General features: G+C 44.5%; 1 non-coding gene across 1 annotated transcript; it reads right to left on the bottom strand.

The window, feature by feature from the left end:
- Window positions 1–224: 224 nt before the first annotated feature.
- On the bottom strand, window positions 225–328 carry LOC112083167. The gene has a single exon (XR_002897466.1). It is a non-coding gene; the product is annotated as a small nucleolar RNA R71 (small nucleolar RNA).
- Between the last annotated feature and the right edge of the window lie 7,169 nt (window positions 329–7,497).

Here is a 7,497-nt window from a genome sequence, read left to right as displayed (position 1 = left end):
CATTAGAAGACCCATTAGATCACATTGAAAACTTTGATAGAGTTTGTGATCTAACTAAAATGAATGGAGTGAGTAAGGACAGTTTCAAGTTGAGGCTATTTCCTTTTTCTCTAGGAGACAAAGCTCATCAATAAGAAAAGTCTCTACCTCAAGGATCAGTCACAACATGGGAGCAATGCAAAAGAGCATTTCTAACCAAGTTCTTCTCTTCATCAAGAACAACAAGGTTAAGAAATGAAATCTCAAGTTTCATTCAGAAGAACCATGAATCCTTTTGTGAGGCTTGGGAAAGATTTAGAGGGTATACCATGCAATGCCACCATGGATTCTCAGATGCTCAGCTGCTAAGTACCTGATAGACAAGACTTTTTAGGGTCTCAGGGCTATCAATCCCCTTGTCAAAGTAGCATAAAGAGGTGTCAATCCAGGCTTGTCAACGAGACACTAATCCATGTTATTTGTTCATTAAAGTCAAGACAGAAAGGTGAAGGTTTTTACTAACTAAGTGGCAAGCAAATAAGCATAGAAATAAGGCAATCAACGAGATTTAAACAAAGCTAAGATCCAAATGACAACTAAACGATTCAGATGATGACAATATGCAATAAAAGAAGAGACTTTAGACGAGGTAATCGACTCGGGTGCTTCCAAGTTTAACTAGTGGGTTAATGAATCATTTTATCAAGCGGTTTCATTTAACTTTGAACTCAAGGCATGTTAATCTTCTCATGAAAGTATTAAGCATCTAAACTGATCCTCCTTCCTACCAAAAATGTCTTTTGAGAAGCACGAATCAATCAGCAATAAGAATCAGTTCAAAAATGTCATTTAAAAGAAAAAACTATCACTCTCGCGATGAAAGACTCTTAAACCCTTAACCGAGTGGTTCAGACATTTCTACAAACACTTTTGATGCGAGATATGTCTCAGATCTGAACCTCAAGTGATGTGCTTGGATCCAGCCTAGAGATCTCGTCGGTTAAAGAATGAAACATGCAAGACTAGACACCTAAACCCACTAATCTCCCTTGAAAGCACCCTAATCTACTTATCTAAAGCCGCTTAAACGACTACTCACTAATCATAACGAGCTCACTAAGTCTTTTGCAAGACGTGTAGCTTGTCATGATGAGGAGTTTGATGTTTGATGATAAAGGAAATAAAGAAAGAACAAGATTTCTGATGCAAAAACGAGATATCGGATTAGATTAATCAAGTTTCACAAAAGAGGTAAGTTCTTAGAGCTAAAACAGATAAGAGAATCCCCTAGGTTTTTAGTCTCAAAATGTATTTATAGCAAAGGGAAAGTGTCGCGGGTCAGCCCGGAACAAACCGGGTACTGAACCGCGTTCTTGGGTTGATGGGGGAGCGCCACGGCGTGTCGGAGAGTGAAGCCGAGGTCTTCATGTCGAGGAGTGCACGTGAGTCCAGATCCAAATGAAGATCTCGTGAAGAACACGTCAAGAACATGCATGAACCATAGTATTTGATCCATCTTCACGTGTGTGTTCTTGAGCCGCCTTGTTCTTGATTCTGGGTTTGTGACGATGGACCTCGGCATAAAATGCCGAGGCGCTTGTTAGTCGAGGGGTTCGGGAGAACAGGGTCCGGCATGCACGCCGAGGTCATTACACCGAGGTACATGTTCAACACTTAGTCATTTCCAGCTTCATTTCTTACGTGTGCATGCCTTGATTCCAACGTGCTGAGGCGTCAGCACGAGGCCTAGTTCAGAATACTCCCAAAATATGAGCCTTGACTTGGCCGATGTCGAGGTAATGATACCGAGCCCTGAGAAAATACTTAGCGCGTATCGCAACTAATTTGGGCTCGTATCGACCATGTTGCCTTCCGGAGACAGTAACTTTCAATCCAAGACTCCTAAAGCTCTGGGACCAGTTCCATAGGCAAGATGACTCAATAAGCTCGAACTTTGGTGAAGAAACCGTCAGAGCTTGGGAAGTGGAAGGCTTCCTGGATTTCACATCTTTGAACCGCATTGGAATCACCGGAAAATAAGCTTTTTGGACCGATGTGAACTCCGGAGACATTATCTTTCGAACCACTGCTCCGAACTTAGCGATCCCAACTGTTCTGAAAAGGTCCTTCACAGATCTCAAACTTTGATGAAGACCGGGCAAGCTTATTCGGTCCGGAAAGGCTCCGTCCGCCGTGACCTTTGGACTCCGCTGTTCGGTTCTCGGATGCGCGTAATGTTGGTGCATCTTCCGGAGGCTGTATCTTTCTCCCCACTGGTCCGAATTGGATGATTCCAACTGTTCTGGGATCTTTGCTTTATTATCTCCAACTTTGCTGAAGACCCCGCCAACTGGTTTGGACCGGAAGGTTCCCCGGATTGCAGATCTTTGAAATGCGCGGACAAGGACAAATTTTGGTCGAGAAAAGCTTCCCGCGGTAAGGAAAATGACCGAGGGCTGTGTACCGCGGTAAGCTTTTTGGTCGTAAAAATTCCCTCGCCTCGGCCAAATACTCAACCCGTGGTATTTTGCACCCGATCTTCGACTCAGGCTGATTTTGGTCGATCGGTAAGGACTTTGGCCGGTAATGAGCGATCGGTAAGGATTTTGACCGAGGTTTCTGTCCGTCCGGTACGCGATTTGGCCGAGAAATTCCTCCAAGCGGTTTTCACCATTTTTGACCCTTTTCTTCACCGTCTTCTTCTCTGCTCCTCTTCTTAAGCTCCAAATGATTCCCAAAGCACCTGATAAAGACTTCAAAACATGCAAAACTCTTTGGGACCTAATGCAAGCCCTAAATCCTATTTTCATGCCTAAAGACTCAATTTACATGGGAAAACACATGATGAGGACTCTAAAATGCACTTCAAATGATGTAAAATATAGACATATCAACTCCCCCACACTTGTCCTTTGCTTGTCCTCAAGCGAAGAGAATAAATGAGAGAGAGAGGTTGTAATGCATATGGAGCTCATATTTCCTTTTTAGAGAGAAGTGATCACAAAGAGAACTCGGATTCATGCTCAAATATGCAATGTAAAGCTATACTCAGACATTTTCCAACTAAAGTACGGAATCTCCACAAGTCATTATCACATTCAACTCTTTCACATTCATTAAGCTAGTAACCGGTGGATCAAATGATGCAATGTTCAAATAGGCTGGCTTGGCTAGGGTAAGGTCATGAGATAAAAATGATCTCATCAATATTCAAGCGGGTGCAATGCAACAATGGGATCACTCAATGAACGACCAAACTTTGGCAGAATGCTAAAGGTAAAAAGCAACCGATGCATACAAGGGCAAGACTCATCACCCCCCCACACTCCACTCAAAGCTTTTCTCACTTGTTCACCCTCTCAAGATCCTCACTCTCTCATTTGCTTTCTTTTCACTAGGGACTCACTTTTGTTTTGATTTTCAAGTCTTGGTGTTTACTTATTCAAACAGCTCTTTTCAGCGATTAGCCTCTTTTCTTTTTTTCTTTTTAGAACACTTGAGCCTTTTTGGCTTCTTTTCATTTCAGAGACTAAACTTTCCTTTTTAGAACAACAGAGCTCATCTTTTCAAATTCAAGACTCAATTCTTTTTCTTTCATTCCCCTAGCTATTTCCACTTTCTCTTTTCCTCTCAGCTCACCTTTTTCCACTCACCAACAGATCTTTTCCCCCACACTTATCTCTCGCCAATACTCTCAGTTCCTTGATGTTGGAACATAGCACTCAGTGAGACATGCCCTTGTCGCTCTAAACCTAACACTTTCTGCTAAGTTCAGGCCAAGGTGGCCTTACAATTCACACACAAACATTGGCTCGAAAAGGAAGTTGGGTTCAAGGTGAGGGTACTGATCCATGATGCGGATTCAGCTACTTGAGCTAAGGAAAGAGGGTGGTAAAAACAATGATTCTAGCTCAAGTATGTGTATCGGTATCCACAAGCCAATTCAAGCAATGCATCAAAAGATATTTACATTTCAAGTTCAGGGTTATCACTTAGCTAGAGTTGAGTGTAATTCAGATTTGCTTCTCAGATTCAAATCGTTTCAAGCTTTACAAGCACAGAATGAGTTTCACAAGCATATTTAGTTCAAGTTCTCAAGTGATTTACTCTCTAGGAAAAAATCTATCATTGCTCCTTGCACTGATGCAATCCTACATGATGCAGCCTAGACTCGATCTTAGAATGCGAGATGCAACTAGAATGATGCGGTTTTACCATATGTACAAAGCTAAATGAGACTCAAGAATGCAAAAGTCAAATAAGAACAAAGAAAACAAGATCAGAAAACACAAAGCTCCTCCCCCACACTTAAATAACACAGTCCCGGGTGTTATAAAAGCGTGTGAGAGAAGTAAAAAGACAAACTAAACGAATGCAGTATGATATACACAAGATGCATATGTACAAGAGTTTGAAGTCGATACCTTAGTCGGAGAGGTCTGATCCCAAGTAGTACGAGGGATTGGATGTTGAGCAGGAGGGAGTGGACTGGCGTGGTGGGCTGCTTTCCGAGGGCTCCGGTAAGAATGCCGAGGCAGGGTCGATCCAATCTTCTGTGCCTGGTGGGAATTCCGGGTTCCTTGCATTAGAGCTTTCTCCAACCTCTTCTTGTGTAACCGGTGCGGTTGAGGTCGCCGAGTTCTTGTCCGGAGAAGATGGCCTGGCGAGTTGCTTGACCTTCTTTTTCAGTTGCCTTACACAGTCCACCAACGCATGAATGGTTTTGTCTTGCCACTTACACCACTTTTGGAGAGTGTTCACTCGCGAGTACAGCTTCTTGGTGTGGTGTTCAGGCTCACCCCACACATATGAATCAAAATGATATCGGCCTGCTCATATCCTTCTCTCAGCGTGCCGTTCTTTTTTATTCTCACATCCGGCCGGGCCGTTCTCGTTCTGAGGCTTGTTAGGTACGGCTTTGGTGCACTTGCGCATTGGTGGGTCGAGAGATGGGTTCTATAACTGATCTTTGAGGACGTAGAAGGAGACGTTACACTGCTTATCAAGCATGGTGAGGCCTCGGTTAGGCAGAAGAACTTGAGTGCCGTCTCTGTGCATCAGTGTGAAGTTGTAAACTCATCTATTTCCTGACTTGCCTCCAAGGAAACCACTTTTACATAAGTACTGCTCATCAATGAGACTCGGCCTTGATGGTGAATCAGGGAATATGTACCCTTGAGCTCTCAAGATCTTAGTGACAATCCAACCATTCTGAAGCCTCCTTGCTCCCTTCTTCTTTCGGTCACACCACACATTGTGTCTGTAAGTAAGCATTTGGATCGCAAAGAACGCGCCTAAAGAGGGTACATGCATTGGCCCTTGGAACTCCTTCTTGTTCTTCATTTGAGTGATGAGCGGCTTCAGTCCAAGTCCCAACAGTTCAAGCTCTGCCGTGTGAATGACACCAGGGTTGTAGGTAGAGAAGAATGTAGAGGCCAGGACCCGGTTGGTGTATCTGATCGCAGGGTTCCTGATGCAACTCGTCTTGCTCTTGCCTCCCAAGTAAGGTCCAAAAGCGATTGTTTCCCACAAAGCAGCCAACTCTTCTCTTGGGTACACGAACTTGTCAAGTGAGCTGCCATTCCTTTCAAACCCAAATATCTCATCAAGCTCCTTGAAACTGACCTTGTAGTGCACACCTTCCATGTCAAACTCAATGTGGCCGAACCCTTTGCCATGTAAACGCTTAGGATCCCTCTTGGGGTAGATGACAACCTCCAAAGTGGCAAGAAACTGTTGTGTAATTCCCTCATAAGCAACATCGCTCATCATGAAGAACTCGGCCAGGCCCATGTTTTGAAAGATGAGGGTAACATCATCGAGTATCTCCAGCTTCCTCAACAACTCCATATCAGGGAACCGACCTTGAGCTACTCTTATAGAGTTAAAGTGGTCCAAGTACTCCTCAGTAGTTGGGAAATGTTCTTCCTCAGGCTCGGGCTTTGGTTCCTTCTTGGCTTTCTTTCCACAATCGGGTTCATGAGGGACTATGGCTCTCAGCTCATCTCCATCGTTCTCAGTGGCTGCCTGCTTCCCACTTCTTCTTGATTCAAGGGCCGGCATCGGAGTGAGCTCGGCGTTCTTTGCTCGCTTAGCGGCTGGCTCACCATCGGGTCTTGCTGATGAGTTCTTGCTCGTTCCACCATTGCGTGCCACGGCCACGGCTTTTCCTTTCGTACCTCTCTTCTGGTCGTTTTTGTTCGTCTCATGAGTGGGAACAGCTCGGTCGCCGGTCATCTGCAAGGCAGATCCTCAAAGAAGCCATTAGAATCAAGTATATCGATAAACACATGTTTCTGAAGATAGCAAGAACATATCTCTTTCTCTAACAAGACCAGGGTTATAGCTTTTTCAAACATCAAAGGAAGTAAGAACAAGCCAGAACAAACAGAGAGAGACACGATATCTAGACAGTTCAGCTCAACGACTCAAAGCATCATTAAGACCGTTTCCAAGCGCATTTTCTCAAGAATTTTAGAAACTCAAGAACAAGTGATTTTCAGAGCAAAGACCGGTTTTTCTTGTGTTGTCTATCCTGATGGAATTTTTAAAATTGTTCCCAAAGGCCGATATGTTCTAAAAGAATCGATTCCACATTTTACAAACAATAAAGCTCGCAAAGAATGAAGGAAAAAGATGAGTTCTTTAAGATGCATATACCTTTGGGAATCCAAGATTCAAGTTTAGTGAAATGCTTATGCTGAATAGACAACACCCTAACGAGTCTAGAACGCTTGGAATCACACGAAATGGATGAGAAATGAGAGAGTTGTGTTCGTGAAATGCAGAGAAAAGAGAGAAGAAGGCGAACTCTCGGTTTATGGCTCGGGATGGAGGCTGGTATGGGCGGTGTCGCGCTTTCCAGCTGGCGTTTGGACTGTAGTGGGACTGGTCCCCCCTTCTCCTCCAGCTGCGACCGTTGACCGCGCCAAAACCAGCTTTGACCCGGCGTTCAAATTCGAATTACCGCGCAAAGCCTCCAAATGGGCGCGACTTTAGGAATGACGTGGGCCGTACGGACTAAACCGGTTTTTCTTGTGTTAGCTTGAGCGGCCTCGACTTGTTCCACCCCGAGGGCACCAAGCCGAGTGATTTGAGCTCATACTAACGAGTAAATCTCTGTGGCCTTCACGTCTTTTCCTTAGATCGCGCAAACCTTCTTCTTTGATCTAAGTGTCCCAAGTGTTCTTGTTTTTGATTCTTCTTAAAACCGGGCACCTCGGCACGCTCCACCACGAGGGTATCATGCCGAGGCCACTAGTTTTAACAAAGAACACTTGGTGCTGGGGGTTTAAACGGGCTGGCCTTGGTGTAAACTGGTCGCGGCCTCGGATCGAGGTTTTAGACCGTTTTAAGTGAACATCGCCCCTCGGTATAATTATACCGAGGTGTTTACACCGTGGGCCTCCCCCACACTTAGTCATTTCCCCACATAACTTCTTAGGCATGGCCATGATAAGATTAAGTCGAGGAGTTTAGCTGAGGTTCTCAAGCTTTTACTCGGTAAAAGGTGACCAC

Source organism: Eutrema salsugineum, unplaced genomic scaffold (genome assembly GCF_000478725.1).
Source record: "Eutrema salsugineum unplaced genomic scaffold, Eutsalg1_0 scaffold_7, whole genome shotgun sequence".
Lineage (NCBI taxonomy): Eukaryota > Viridiplantae > Streptophyta > Magnoliopsida > Brassicales > Brassicaceae > Eutrema > Eutrema salsugineum.
This window is presented reverse-complemented; position numbering and strand designations above follow the sequence as displayed.